Source organism: Lepisosteus platostomus, chromosome 10 (assembly GCF_059453375.1).
Source record: "Lepisosteus platostomus isolate fLepPlt1 chromosome 10, fLepPlt1.hap1, whole genome shotgun sequence".
In the NCBI taxonomy this organism is placed as follows: Eukaryota; Metazoa; Chordata; class Actinopteri; order Semionotiformes; family Lepisosteidae; genus Lepisosteus; species Lepisosteus platostomus.
The window spans coordinates 38978075-38994888 of record NC_142620.1 but is presented as its reverse complement, the minus strand read 5'-3'; positions in this window follow the sequence as shown (position 1 = coordinate 38994888).

Below are 16814 nucleotides of genomic sequence, written 5' to 3'. Positions count from 1 at the left end.
GACTAAACAACTGAAAGAAATATGTGTTTTAGAAGATTTAAGGGGGTCAGTAAAGTGTTCATGAACCTCAATGATTAGTTTTTGTCGCGGTTTTTAAATAATCGGAACAAAAACCCCATCTGAACACTGAACGTCTTTAAAATACTGTAGGTACAGTAACTCTTTTGAGTTGTGTTTTTTTTTAAAGCTCTATCTTCTCTTTAATTTTAGTTACATTTTAAAGACTAATATGTGTTCACACATCAAATAACTGACGCGAACAGAAATTTGACCCAGACATTTTACATTCGCAATAATTAGATCACAAATTTTCAGGCATCCCATATTACATGTAACACCGTGTCACTGAAGTTGTTGATCAATGTTGATTAATCTTGTCAAGAGAGCCTTCCAAACGGGTTGAATTCAGTTTATTATACCATCACGGAATACGTTTGTTCTCACAATCGTTACTTCATAACCTTCGTCACTTTCCACATGTTAAACACAAGTACTCTTTAACATGCTTCATGTTTTTTTTTAGCACATAAGTCAAATGTTATCACATTTGAGCCCAACCATCAGTAGCCAGTGTCTGATAAAAAAAGCACGTTTAATATCTCTGTCTGTTACAGAAAATGGAAAAGATCGTTTTTCTCTCTCTACAGCAAACGAAGGTCTGTTGAAATTCACGGAAGACTACAGCTGATGCCGTCTTTATAGCTTTTTCATGGCCTTCAGCAGTGCTGATTTGTAGCCTCCGAAAAATATTTTAATCTCTTGAGGTTTGAAAGACAGTTTGGGCGTTTTATCCTTTTTGTTATGAAAGAAAAATAGCTTTGGACACTCTATAGAAGCTGAAGGACAAGAGTTTTATGTGACTGGTGGTGTAAAATGTATGAGGTTATTGTTTATTATTTCAAATGCTGCCCATATCTGATATGGCTGCTTCATATAAAGTACAATATGTACTGAACTGATTCATTGCTTCAGGCTCTTAAGTGTTCATACTGTAATTTACTAGTGTCGTAGACAGCCTGTTCCTTAGCTTGTCAAAAATATTTTCTATTTGACATCCACTAAATATTCAAGCTTTATGCCAACTACTTCTTAACACAGATGGTGAGCTCTGGTTTGAAAAACACTCATTACAATATTTTATTTCACAAATCATATATTTATATCTTTTAGGGGAACATAATGGAATTCAATTTATCTTCTGAAGGCAAAAAAGAGTTACTAGAAAAAAACTATTTAAATGCTTTGAAAATCTTTTAATGTGTGATGTTTTAAAATGTTAACAGATTTATCTGTGACCCTTACATATGGTAGAGTTAAATGAAGGAATTCAGTGAATATTACTAAAGGAATCACTGAATGTCATGGACACATAATTTTCAGTTATTTATCCTGTCTCTTGTATAATGTTGTTTTGTTGCAATCCTTGTTCCTCATTGGAAACTATGACAATCCTCCATCTTTTTTGTGATAGATCTCCTAAGAAAATTATCCTTAACCTAAGTAATGCCATGGTGTCTAAAAACTACATAACAGCATTGCCTGTGCAGAAGATAGAGTTAAACTGAACTATGTGATACAAATCTCTGACATGCCAGAAAGAAGAGGTGCGGTGAGAGATAGCAGAAGCAGACTGGGTCAGAGGTCAGAGGCCAGAGAAGGTCAGAGGTGAAGTCAGTGATGGTGGAAGATTACGAAATATTGGCATCCTCCCCTTACCCACCATAAGAAAAAAAGCTTTAGCACAAATTGAGGTAAACAAGTAATATATTTAAGTATCAGAAAACGTTACTTCTGTAGCTATAGTGCTCTGGTAGCTGAAGTGCATTCTAAACCCTTTAGGTCTGCAGGTAATTTGCTGGGTAGTAATTTATCCAAGTGAAGATAGGTGGCTGAAAGCCAGTTAAATTGCCTCTACAACAGCTGCAGTAAATAATGTTGAAGATTTTACAGAATTCCTGAGAGTTATCTTCCCCTCTACACCATCATAGTGTCAGGGATAAAGAATTTAAAAGACAATTGATCCACCATCACTGTTTTTAACATTAAAGAAGCATTACTTTAGTTGAAATGTTCAGTCAGCAGTCAGAATTCTTTGACAGTCATGCCTTTGCAAAGATCAATGATATATTATGTAACATTATTCTTCCCTTATTCATGATAAGTGCTTACTAAAATAATAGAAAATGTTATCTGCAAAGTTATCTTTGTAAGCTTTTCTTTAAGGTAATTTAACATTTGTATCTCATTTTGCTACTATTTTGCCAGTTTATCATTTCCTGATTGCTGAATATTTTATTTACAGCACAGATATCTTTTAACTGCTATTCCAAACATATCTGCAACTGTGTATAATAATAATAATTATAAGCACAGTGACATCTGTCTAATTTGTCTCCAAAAATTATTATTTTACCAGAGAAAACATTTACTGCATATAACAAAATCTAATGATTCTCAGGAGTCTTCTTCTTTGCTATTTAATTTCACTTATATATACTTTCAGTTATCTCTTCCTATAGACCCATTTTAAACAATAAAGGTAATGTTTCTGATGAAGGAATTGTTTTGCATTTGAGCAAGGACAAGACGTGATACTGAAAAACGTGTTATGCAATAGGCAAAAGTTCAGCCTTCCAGATACTGTAGGTTTAACTGACCAGCATGTTTGCTAGTCTTGTAACCTCATTGACATTGTTTTGCACTATAGAAGAGACACCTAGCAATCATGAAGACTGAATGTGCTATTTGAGAATTAATATTGTACTGTTGCTATGGCAAAATGAGAGGTAAGTTGAAGTGCAGTCTGTAGTTGGCCAGTTGCATCCTGTGCAGGTAAACCAAAGGGGAGTTTGTTGCAAGATTAAACATCTTTCTGGTCATTTTGCCTTACAATAAGCAAAAGTAGCCACTAGTGGGACTAAATGGACATTTAAAAGGCTTATATTTAGTCTTTCTTAAACAGATATGTTCAATATGCCAAAGACTTTGTAGTGCTATGTTGTTCTATTAATTTACAAACTGTGACTTTACTTGTAAAATGTTTAGTTCTTTAGCTTGTTTTCCACCTGCTTTACTCCACATTACTGCTGTTTCCCTCTCCCCCTCTCTCTCTGTAAAAAAGCTGAAGAAGTTGAAAAACCCTGCTAAATAAAATTATATTTAGACCATTTCAAGGTACAGTATCTTCCATTACAAGCAGTTTCCTGAACATTAAAAAGATCTTGGGATATGAATTGTTCTTTGGGGAAAAAAAAACTGAAGAAGGAAAACAATGAGGAAAAGTCAATGCAGAATGGATACAAGCTGGCAGGGAGTAAAATTCTCTACATAAAGAAGAAATGTTCTCGCTTAGGAAGATGACCTACTTCTGTTTTAAAAATATACCACTGCAGTGTACTGTATTTGTTTGTGATGCTGTTCTTAGCTTCAGCAGGGTGTCTATCTTGACATTAAGACTTAGGACATCAGAATAAGAAATACACCATCTGCTCCAGTTTTATGTGAGTAAGAAAGGATTATGTGTAGGTCTCTGTTATTAATTATTCATTACATCTGAAAATGAATTCAGTAGTATTTATGTAATGAGAAAAAATAACAGCAACAAGAGCAGATCTATTAGCAACGTTAGTTTATTACTGAACACTGCTTGTAATTACATGGCAGCAAATGGACTTTGCAACAAAAAAATGATGCACTCATTAAAAATGCTGTTTTTTTATTGAAATGACATTCTTCCAGTGCTCCAATTCAGCCACTGCTTCATTATGAATTGGCCCCTAGACTGGACATAAACGTTTGCACTGTTTCCACCTTGTGGTCAGCAGCTGTTACCGCAATGAGCACAATCTGCTTAACAGGCAAGCTCCAATGCCTGTCAAAGCTGGTAAAAGCACGTCCCATACTGGAGGCATGCAGTTACCAAGGATTTTAGTGATGTCTGTGAGGATTCCAACAGACAAGCAGAAATATCAAGTCAGAAGTCAGGTTACATTAGCTTATGTGTTAATGCCTGTCTTCCATAATTAGTAAGACCTCATGCTCATGCAGCCTACTGTAATCCTTAGCTCTGACATTTAACCCCATATTTCTTCATGCCAGTAGTGGCTAAAGGAGTAGGGATGATGCTGTTTTAAATGTATTCATGACTATTGTATTTGTGCATTTATATGTGATTTTAACAATCAGAACATGTTTACAATAGGAGAAATAATTTAAATAGATCAAAAAGAGCAAGAAGACACCCCTCTTAATTAGCAAACTGTGGGAGGTATTATCACCCATTAATAATAAGAATAGTGACTTCAGGTGATCTATCTACAATATGCCCCATCTCCATGCTGTTTATTATCTTTTGTTTGCAGTACATGGGCTGTACACTGAAGTGGACCAAGCATGAAGCAAGGGCGACTCAAGAGGTTTAAGTAGGCCTAGTTTCAATTTCATGAGCCCCTGAAAATATGAGCAGTAGCTCCCCACCTGCTAAACTATATTGCCCACCACAACATAGCTTAACATGTATGCTATGTTGTTAATGAAGCACTCAACCATAATAATGTAACCCACTTAACTGAGGGATCTTTCTTGTTAAAGTTTTGTTATTATATTTTGTTAATTTAACTATTAATTTAGTGGGGTATTTTCTACTGAGCTACTGAACTGACTTAAATATAACAAACACATAGATCCATCCTAAAATAGCACATGCTTTATTGATTAATAAACCATTATATCATGTAAATGACCTGTAAATGATATACTGTAGGTTACGTAATGAGCTGAAAATTTACTGATACAGATCTTTTTTTCATGAAATGCTAGTGAAAACAGCTTGTGTATTCTAAGTGGCATAACCTAATAAGATATGCTGTACAGTAGCTTATCTTATTTTACAATTAACAGGTTATTAACATGTTTCTTTTGTGTGGATATCTAACCATTTAAGGCAAGGTTCAAAACCAAATCTGAAGAGCCCTAATCCAGTAGTTCATGCATATAACCCTAAATTTTATGGACACTAGGAACACTTAAAACATATTGATCAGTCAAGGAAGTGATTTGTATAACTAAGTTAACTCTGGGTCTGGTGATTTGAAAGGTGATTTTGTTGTTCATATAGTTTCTTAATGGGATGCATGGTGGCACAATATTTGTCTTTGCTGCCCTGGGTTCAATTCCTGGGGCACTACCTGCATGTGGTTTGTATGTTCACCCTGTGTTTGTATGGGTTTCCTCTAGGAATTCTGGTTTCCTCCCATAATCCAACAATATACCGGGAGGATAATTGGCTTCTGGGAAAAGTGGCCCTAGTGTGAGTGTATATTTGTGTCTATGTATGACACAGAATGAAGTACAGTAACTCTGCAATGGACTGGTGTCCTGTCTTTCACCCATTGTTTTCTGGGATAGGCTCCACCTCCCTTGCAACCATGTATTGGAGGAAGCAGTTAGGAAATGGATGGATAGTATCAAAATTATTCAACTAATAACCATTTAACCCTGCGACTCACAACTGGCAACCCTCTGAAGCTACTGTAAGCAGGTGTGAGCCTGGTCAGTACCTCAATGGGAGACCTCCTGGTTGCTGCTGGTAGAGGTGTTAATGGCGGCCGTAGAGGGTGAAAATTTAAAGAGTTTATTTTATGTTGTTCAAGAAATTGAACATTGACATACTGTAAATACAGAGAACATCTAAATAGTTCTGCAGCACTGCTCCTGATGTTACAGTGCCTTGCGAAAGTATTCGGCCCCCTTGAACTTTTCAACCTTTTGCCATATTTCAGGCTTCAAACATAAAGATATAAATTTTTTATTTTATGTGAAGAATCACCAACAAGTGGGACACAATTGTGAAGTGGAACGAAATCTATTGGATTTTTGAAACTTTTTTAACTAATAAAAAAATGAAAAGTGGGGCGTGCAAAATTATTCGGCCCCTTTACTTTCAGTGCAGCAAACTCACTCCAGAAGTTCAGCGAGGATCTCTGAATGATCCAATGTTGTCCTAAATGACTGATGGTGATAAATAGAATCCACCTGTGTGTAATCAAGTCTCTGTATAAATGCACCTGCTCTGTGATAGTCTCAAGGTTCTGTTGAAAGCGCAGAGAGCATCATGAAGACCAAGGAACACACCAGGCAGGTCCGTAATACTGTTGTGGAGAAGTTTAAAGCCGGATTTGGATACAAAAAGATTTCCCAAGCTTCAAACATCCCAAGGAGCACTGTGCAAGCGATCATCTTGAAATGGAAGGAGTATCAGACCACTGCAAATCTACCAAGACCTGGCCGTCCCTCTAAACTTTCAGCTCAGACAAGGAGAAGACTGATCAGAGATGCAGCCAAGAGGCCCATGATCACTCTGGATGAACTGCAGAGAACTACAGCTGAGGTGGGAGAGTCTGTCCATAGGACAACAATCAGTCTTACACTGCACAAATCTGGCCTTTATGGAAGAGTGGCAAGAAGAAAGCCATTTCTCAAAGATATCCATAAAAAGTCTCGTCTAAAGTTTGCCACAAGCCACCTGGGAGACACCCCAAACATGTGGAAGAAGGTGCTCTGGTCAGATGAAACCAAAATCGAACTTTTTGGCCACAATGCAAAACGATATGTTTGGCGTAAAAGCAACACAGCTCATCACCCTCAACACACCATCCCCACTGTCAAACATGGTGGTGGCAGCATCATGGTTTGGGCCTGCTTTTCTTCAGCAGGGACAGGGAAGATGGTTAAAATTGAGGGGAAGATGGATGCAGCCAAATACAGGACCATTCTGGATGAAAACCTGTTGGAGTCTGCAAAAGACCTGAAACTGGGACGGAGATTTATCTTCCAACAAGACAATGATCCCAAACATACAGCAAAATCTACAAAGGAATGGTTCACAAATAAACGTATCCAGGTGTTTGAATGGCCAAGTCAAAGTCCAGACCTGAATCCAATCGAGAATCTGTGGAAAGAGCTGAAAACTGCTGTTCACAAACGCTCTCCATCCAACCTCACTGAGCTCGAGCTGTTTTGCAAGGAAGAATGGGCAAGAATTTCAGTCTCTCGATGTGCAAAACTGATAGAGACATACCCCAAGCGACTTGCAGCTGTAATCGCAGCAAAAGGTGGCTCTACAAAGTATTAACGCAAGGGGGCCGAATAATTTTGCACGCCCCACTTTTCATTTTTTTATTAGTTAAAAAAGTTTCAAAAATCCAATAGATTTCGTTCCACTTCACAATTGTTTCCCACTTGTTGGTGATTCTTCACATAAAATAAAAAATTTATATCTTTATGTTTGAAGCCTGAAATGTGGCAAAAGGTTGAAAAGTTCAAGGGGGCCGAATACTTTCGCAAGGCACTGTATGTCTGAAATCTTCTTAAAATTTGTACAGAACTCGTTAAGTACCCCCTGGTGTTTTACCACCATTCCGTCAACAAATAACCTATATAAAATGCAATTGTGAATTTTAAAGAATGTTAAATTTATCATTGTGCTCCTCAGACCAGCATGGGAGGAATAAAGACATTTCTTCTGAAACCCAGGTGGCACTCAATCACTGATGCACCACGACATAACCCAAACTGTGTCTGGATCATACTAGATATATGGTTCAACATGAAATGTGAATTAAACTCTTTGGTGGTTAAACCAGTCTGGAACCCCAATACACAGATTTTTTATACATTATTCACACACTGCCTACTACAATTTGTTTTATAATAATTTCCTTAAAGATTTCAGTCCCCTGTTATTGGTGCTTCTCACTTTGTAGTTCTTTTGAGAGCAAAAAACACTTCAGGACTTCCAGGGCTTCAAAAACTGCAGGTGTACCTGAAATAGAAATTATATTGATAAGCAAGTGGCAGCAAAAATATCTGTGACCATGTGAACAGACTAATAAAAGTAATGTACAGTATGCATATTTTCCATTTTCAGGGTATTCATATTCAATGGTTTGGTAGTGATTAGCAATGTTGATATCCGTGTCTGCTGCATTTGCTAGTCAGTCAATACTGGCTCATGGGACTGTGGGTAACAAAGGTGTTGTTAACCAGGCTTATCTCTAATAAATAATACATTTCCAGAATTCTAGCTAGCCCTTTGTTCAAAGGAATCTTTACACAGTGTGTGCCACCACTGCATGATGTGTTTCTGAATGGTGTTCCCTTTTCTGTATTTGTGCTCAGTGAGACTAGCTACTAGGAACACTGACTTGATATCAGAGTTAAAGAGCATGACAACCTCATTTGAGCTGTTCAGATGTTCAGACACCCGAAAAAGGGAGTTTTAGACAGCCTCCCAAAGCACAATTTAGTCTTTCCAGTTTAAGCTGTAGAGATAATTGATTTGTGCAATTGCTAATGATGTAGTATGTACTCATACTCATTTGTATGAACATAACTACTGTACTACTAAAAATAATAATAATACTTACACTTCATAATGGCTTTATCCAATGGGCAAGCAATGGGCACAAGGCAGGATGTACCCTAGACAGGATGCTAATCCATAACAAGGCACACACAAGTCTGAAAATATCTATAGTAATTGATAGTTGTGACATGATGCTGATATTTCATTTGCAGGATGTTCCAATTAAAAAAAACTTCCACTTCTAGTGAAATTAAAAGTTAAAGGAAGTGAAAAAAATTTACTTAGAAAAAACAATTATTATTAACAGGAATTGGCATTGAGTGGAGGTTATGAAAATTATCATTAGCTACGTGAAGGCCTTAAGTGTTTTGTTTTGTATTATTTACTTTAAATCATTACCTAAAACATTTAATGATTTCTAAGTGGACCAACATTAGTTATAACAGATACTGAATATATCCATAAACAACCCCAGCCATTAACCAGAGGATGCAACCAGAGGATGTGTTCATCTTTTAAAATCCATATCATCCTCTCTCATAAACAGCATTTCTCATTCTTAGACGTAGTACAGAAGATAAAATCCCTCTAACAAAAGGGTGTTATATTATAATTACTAACAGAATTATGTTACGTGCTTTTCTTGTAAACAACCTTGTAAACATCCTTGAAATACATGGGGTACACTCTAAAGACAGAACCAGAAACAGCACAAAAAAAAGTATCTGAGCCAAAAGGCAACCAACTGATTACTACCTCTGAGAGAGCACTTACATAAATATAGAAAGTACAGTATGTATTGTCAGGGAGTGAATCAAATATATTTAATGACTAGAACAGCCAATACTCACTACAAAGACAATAGTGGTGAATGAATCACAATCGAATACTCAGTACATCTACAAACTCCATGATAATCACTCATGTAATACAACGCATACTGTATGTAGACCTATTCTCATATGTCTCATTAATCTGTAGAAATGAAACACATCACCAACATTTTATACACTTATCAAAAATCATGAAGTATCAGAATGTTGTATTATTACATATAAGTGTGTAAACATTTTTTTACAAGAATGGCATGGCTTGACCATGCTCCAGTGATCTTTGTTACGCATAGAAATCAATTAGAAAAAACATGAATGTTAAAGTGTCTGGATTACCAAGCACATCTTGATCCATAGTATTCCATACAATGTATTTTATTTGGAGTTTTAGTATCTCAAAAAGTATGTGACACATATAGCTTATAGACTTCATTTTACTGAAATTGTGCCTAATGGTGGGTCATAATGCCACAAGTATTGTTTTCGTTGCACTGAATTTCATTCTGGTCACATTGTTTTCATTAAATTTGAATTAATAAGAGCTGCAACATTAAAGAGCTGCATCAAGGCATTTGTGTAATCTTGGTGACACAGGCTGAGTGCATCTCGGTGATAAGACGATTAAGGAAGAATAATGGGAACATATAGTTAAGAAAAGACATTTGTCTATTTCACTTTATTATTCCACCATATTATAATAAAGCTAAAGAGCACAGAAGTAAATTCCAGTTCTTATGGTCTGTCTAGCTTTTGTAAGGGTGTTGATATGTCATACTGTCCAGCCATTTGCTTTAATGATCTGCAGTATTCCTTCCCTTTTTCTACAAAGCTTTGTATATGAATCAGTCTACCATTTTTTTCTTTTAACTTCCTCCTAAGATTCTAAGATTTTGTTTGGTCTTCTAAATTTCATTCAGTGGAGACTTAAAAATTTAAAGAAAAGGCTAATTCTGGAAAGAAAACTTTTGATTCTTGTCTTCCTTCGCATTTTAATTCAAAATAATACATGACACTGGTTGGTATGTTTAGAAAGTCATGGCACTTCTAAGGCAGATTCTGAGATGCAATAAGGGTTTAAACTGCCACACCTGACTTGAATCACTATGAAAGAACTAATACTATGCTTATCATTTTCTTAAACTTAATGGAAAGGTTAATTGATAACGAATGCACTGACAGTTATGATGATTATTTAGCAGAACTGGAGTATTAATTGGATGCTTTTGTGGCGGCTCAGTCAGCCAGGAGGGAAGAGAGGGAGAGAATGGCCTTCAGGATCTCGGTTCTGAGTGCTCCTGGCACCACCCATAGGGCCTTAACGGAGAGAAGTTGACCCGCCATTTCCTCCCAGGTCGGTCGTCTCCCTGTCTGTACCCACTCCCGTACTTTCCGGAGCTCTGGATCAACCTCTTGGCTCTTTTCCCAGTCCGTAGTGTCTCCCTTAAGTTGGGCTCTGCGGCCATGGAACTCTGGCGCTCCTGTACTCACTCCTCCCTGCACGGTCTCCTCAAACGGGCATCTCTACTGGCCTATGTTGTGCTGTGAACTGGTATGCATGCAGTTTAGCAATCCAGCAAGCTACAGTAGCTGTCCTTCAGGTTCCTTGAAGGAAAGGAGCCATCGGAGAGCAGTGTGGTCAGTACACAGAATGAATCGAAGTCTGCAGATGTAATGGCAAGTGTTCCACTGCATCCACGATGGCCAGTCACACAATAGGTGCGCTCCGCCAACATCAGCGCCCAGCTGTAGTACACCACTACTCTCTCACCTTCCCCCAAAGGTTGAGACAGCACAGCTCCCAGCCCTTCGTCACTGGCATCCGTGTCGAGGATGAACTGCCGACAAGGATCCAGCACAGCCAACACGGGGGCGTTACACAGGGCGTCCTTCAGAGTGTCAAAAGTCTCCTGCCTGGCGGTAGTCCATTCAAAGCTGACTCCTTTCCGGGTGAGTTTGTGCAGGGGAGCAGTGATGGTGGCGAATCCTGGTATGAAACGGTGGTAGTAGGAAGCAAGCCCCAGAAATGTCTGCAGCTGCCTCAAAGATTGGGGTATTGGCCAGTCCCGCACTGCATCCACCTTGTCCTCCACTGTGGCAATTCCCTGCCAATGACTCATTGGCCCATGAATGTGACTTCCTTCTGAATCAGATGGCACTTCTCTAGGTGCAGCTTCAGCCCGGCTTCGGCCACGCTCTCGGGGACCCGACTCAGGACAAGCAGCGCACTCTCAAAGGTGTCATCATGCACCATCAGGTTGTCTAGGTACATGAGGCATTGACTTGGTGGAATGCGTTCCAGTACCTTCTCCAAGAAGCCAAAGGGCATAACTCGGAACTGCCCATTGAAAAGGTGGTCTTCGGACGGGACTCTGCAGTTAGCTCTACCTGCCAGTAGCCACTTCTGAGGGCAAGGGACGAGAACCCCGAGGAGCCAGCCAAGAGGTCCAGACACTCATCAATCCTCTGCATTGGGTAGGAGTCCTTTGCGATGACTGCGTTCAGCTCCTGGTAATCCACACAGAAGCGCCATCCTCCGTCCTTCTTCCGGACCATCACCACCGGTTACCTCCATGGACTGTCCAATGGCTCAACGATGCCCCCTTCCATCATCTCCGTGATGGCCCTTTAAGCTGCCTGCTGCCTTTCCTCAGATAGGCATATGGTTTCTGTTGAATTGGGAGAACATCTGCAGTGTTGATGTGGTGGCAGATGAGGCTGATCCGACTCAGGTCCTGGGGTAACGCTACAAAGGCATGCTGGTACCACTGTAAAAGATCCCAAAGTGCCTCAACTTGTTCTGGCATCAGACTCCTGGTGCTCCTTTCTCACACTGGCCGGATCGCAGTTGTTCTAACTCCTGAAGCTGATCCCTGTCTGTCTGCGGGGTCAGGATATCTTGACGGGGGCACCTCGCCTATCCTGTTGCTTCGCCGGGTCCCACGTGGAGAGGCCTTTTTAACATCCTTCCTCAATGGCGCGGGCAAAGCGGAAACCGAAGCCAGAGGGAGTGCTGCAATCGCCTGCAATCAGGGGTAGGGAGTGGTAGAGAGGCGGTCTTCACCTTTTGAGGCCATCTAGCTCTACAGCTTCTCCTTCTTGGGGTGCAGAGCAGAGGCAGTCTCTCCAGCGGTGATGTCTGAGGGCATGGCTCCTTAACAGGAGGGGGGGGAGGAGACGGCGAGATAACTGGGAGGAGGTTTCGGCATGCTATGTGGTTTTCAAAGCTTGGGCTGGCCCAGTTGAATGGTTCCTTGCTGTAGTTCGAGCTGAGCCTGTGCACCTAGGAGGAAGTCTAGCCCCAGTATGCAGTTCTCCTGTATAGGGACCCAGACCGGGCCCCGGAAGCGCTGACTCCCCACCTCCATTAACGCCATGGCCCACCCCAGCATAAAGGTGTCCTCGCCCGTCGCTGTACTCAGCTTAAGGTCGGTGGATCTCGGCGTTACCCCTGGCGGGGCTAGGTCGGGGTGCAAGATGGTGACCGTTGACCCTGTATCCACTAGCACTTGGCAGGGTGTCCCTTTGATCACGACATGTAGGTAATAGTAGAGCTGGGTCTCAGCACACGGCGTAGGCTGCAGGCTGTGGGTTCAGGGCTTAGTTGTCTCCCCAGGTGACACTGACTGTGGGGTACTAAGCATCCCTCCTACATGAGCCCTCACTTGTTTCCCTGCTGCTGGGTCACAACCTCACCCTGCCCCACAGTGGGTTCAGTGGCTTCAGCTTGCAGCCTTGACTGTGTCACGCACACGCTTCATTGCCAGCCTCCCATAGTTGGTGAAGTAGCTCGCTCTCTGAGCACCTTCTCTACCTCTTGGGCCTTTCTCAGGGCTGCGTCCAAAGTCCTAGACCCTGCCAGCTGGACCTGGTGCTGTAAGCAATCAGGGGTAAGGCCGTGGATAAAGCAGTGAGTGATGAGCTTTTCCTGAGCTGGTTCTGGAAAACTAGGATTGGCCGTGCACACTAAGTGGTGTATATCAGCCGCAAAAGCCCCAAGCCTCTCTTCTGGACATTCGCACACGGCACTCTACCTGCTCCTCGAGGACTAGAGTTGGCTCCAGGCTGCCGAATCACCAGTCAAAGGCTGCCAATACCACCAGCTGCACGGCCTTTTCCAATTCGGACCAGCAGCTATCAGCTCGAACCTCCGCCTAAATGCTTCCCACGGTGCTTCTTTCGTAAACCGGCCTACCGGTGGAAGTGTTGCCCGGCCACTGTCCAGACCTGCATTCTCTAGCCGCCCTGTTGTTCGTACCCTGCTCTCTGCTTCTTCCCGCAGCACAGCCCTGCTTCTCTGTCGGTCCATGTCTGTAGCTCCGCTGTCCAAGCCCAGTGACAGCGTAGGCAGTGAGTCACCTTTCCTCCTGGTCTGCGGTGTCTTGTCTAGGCTTGTCCCCATCATTCTGTCCGAGTAAATTGGCTGCTTGGGTTCGATTAGTCCAGCTCCTGACAACAATGTTGCAACTCGCTCAGCTCAGGGGGAAGAGGGGGAGAGAATGAACAGACAGAAGGCGAGCAAGGGGAGGAATTTATTGCCCTTTTTGGTACACAGAGCGCGCTAGCCGCTGGCAGGTGGAAGAAGAGCTCACAGTTGCAAGGTAACCCCTAGCATGCCACAAGGGGAAAGAAAGAGAATGCTTGAGGGTTCAATTTCTTGAACAAAAGGGAAACTGCTGCTGGGAAGTGTCAAAGGGTGACGATCCGGTCCGCTGGCGGGGTGGCGCAGAACGCTTCATTTTATTCAAGGTCTTCATATAGCCTATATATGTTTCTTTGGACTGGGTTTTAATATTTCTCTCTTACTTGAATGACACGTGTTCTGATTTCCCGTTTCTAAAGATTCTGTATGCAGAGCAAATGTTTGCTCTTCTGCCTACATGCCAGTGTCTGGATTAAAAGTGCCTACCTACGGAAAATAGCAAAGATTCAGAGATGAGCTGAAAGAAACGTATTTAAAGGAAGCTGGGACAAAAGGGGAAGGAGATTGAGTATTTTTATTTTTTAAATGTAAATGAATCCTCACTAATTACTAATACTAAATATTAAAAAGGAAGCAAATAGGAGATGTACAGTGCCTTGCGAAAGTATTCGGCCCCCTTGAACTTTTCAACCTTTTGCCACATTTCAGGCTTCAAACATAAAGATATAAATTTTTTATTTTATGTGAAGAATCACCAACAAGTGGGACACAATTGTGAAGTGGAACGAAATCTATTGGATTTTTGAAACTTTTTTAACTAAGAAAAAAATGAAAAGTGGGGCGTGCAAAATTATTCGGCCCCTTTACTTTCAGTGCAGCAAACTCACTCCAGAAGTTCAGCGAGGATCTCTGAATGATCCAATGTTGTCCTAAATGACTGATGGTGATAAATAGAATCCACCTGTGTGTAATCAAGTCTCTGTATAAATGCACCTGCTCTGTGATAGTCTCAAGGTTCTGTTGAAAGCGCAGAGAGCATCATGAAGACCAAGGAACACACCAGGCAGGTCCGTAATACTGTTGTGGAGAAGTTTAAAGCCGGATTTGGATACAAAAAGATTTCCCAAGCTTCAAACATCCCAAGGAGCACTGTGCAAGCGATCATCTTGAAATGGAAGGAGTATCAGACCACTGTAAATCTACCAAGACCTGGCCGTCCCTCTAAACTTTCAGCTCAGACAAGGAGAAGACTGATCAGAGATGCAGCCAAGAGGCCCATGATCACTCTGGATGAACTGCAGAGAACTACAGCTGAGGTGGGAGAGTCTGTCCATAGGACAACAATCAGTCTTACACTGCACAAATCTGGCCTTTATGGAAGAGTGGCAAGAAGAAAGCCATTTCTCAAAGATATCCATAAAAAGTCTCGTCTAAAGTTTGCCACAAGCCACCTGGGAGACACCCCAAACATGTGGAAGAAGGTGCTCTGGTCAGATGAAACCAAAATCGAACTTTTTGGCCACAATGCAAAACGATATGTTTGGCTTAAAAGCAACACAGCTCATCACCCTCAACACACCATCCCCACTGTCAAACATGGTGGTGGCAGCATCATGGTTTGGGCCTGCTTTTCTTCAGCAGGGACAGGGAAGATGGTTAAAATTGAGGGGAAGATGGATGCAGCCAAATACAGGACCATTCTGGATGAAAACCTGTTGGAGTCTGCAAAAGACCTGAAACTGGGACGGAGATTTATCTTCCAACAAGACAATGATCCCAAACATACAGCAAAATCTACAAAGGAATGGTTCACAAATAAACGTATCCAGGTGTTTGAATGGCCAAGTCAAAGTCCAGACCTGAATCCAATCGAGAATCTGTGGAAAGAGCTGAAAACTGCTGTTCACAAACGCTCTCCATCCAACCTCATTGAGCTCGAGCTGTTTTGCAAGGAAGAATGGGCAAGAATTTCAGTCTCTCGATGTGCAAAACTGATAGAGACATACCCCAAGCGACTTGCAGCTGTAATCGCAGCAAAAGGTGGCTCTACAAAGTATTAACGCAAGGGGGCCGAATAATTTTGCACGCCCCACTTTTCATTTTTTTATTAGTTAAAAAAGTTTAAAAAATCCAATAGATTTCGTTCCACTTCACAATTGTGTCCCACTTGTTGGTGATTCTTCACATAAAATAAAAAATTTATACCTTTATGTTTGAAGCCTGAAATGTGGCAAAAGGTTGAAAAGTTCAAGGGGGCCGAATACTTTCGCAAGGCACTGTATATCAAAGATTGATGACTTGTAGATTCTGATCTTTATTTAAACATTTGGTTTTAGCTTTATTTTAGAGAGCTTCATTATGCTTTTGAGGGATTTGTTCATACAGTATTTTATATAGTACAAGTACTGTTTCAAGTATCCCATGCAGCACCTATCTCTAGATGTTTTTAATACAGTAATGTGGTATTACTGTATTATATCCAGAAAACGCTATATAAGTGTAAGCTATAATTATTACTATCATTATTAAGGCCATTTGATTGTTCAACAGCAAAGTTTAACAACCAAAAGCGTAGCCTAGAGCTTTAAATTTGTTTTGCTGTACAGGTACAGTATATTGTAACGTATACGGCAAACATTGCAGGTTGTTCGAGCCGGCTTACCAGTGCAGTGACGTCACCACCCTTCCTTGTGAATAGCAGGGACCACAGCCGTCAGGCTGACGGGAGATTTCCTTTTAGCTCAACTGGCTGGGTTGCTGTTGAGTTACGCCAGAGGCCTGAGTTCGAGTCCCATATGGTAGGGGGGCCAACCTGAGGCAGCAGTGGCGAGGGCGCATACCCGCGAGCGTTACATTGGTGTTAGCAGTGGGATGGGATAGCCCTTCGCCGAGGATGGCGAATTAAGCAGGGGAGAGTGTAATGCATAAGGCCGACATTGCAGGTTGTGCGAGCCGGCTTACCAGTGCGGTGACGTCATTGCCCCTCCCTGTGAATGGGAGATTTCCCTTTAACTTAGTTGGCAGGGTCCCTCTTGAGTGACACTGGAGGCCAGGGTTCGAGTCCCCAGCAGTGAGGGGCCGACCTGAGGCGGCAGTGGTGAGGGCTCATACCCACGTGAACCCAAGAGCGCTACAATATGTAACAATCACTAAGTAAACAATGGGAGTCATTTAAAACGTGATTACAATACATTAA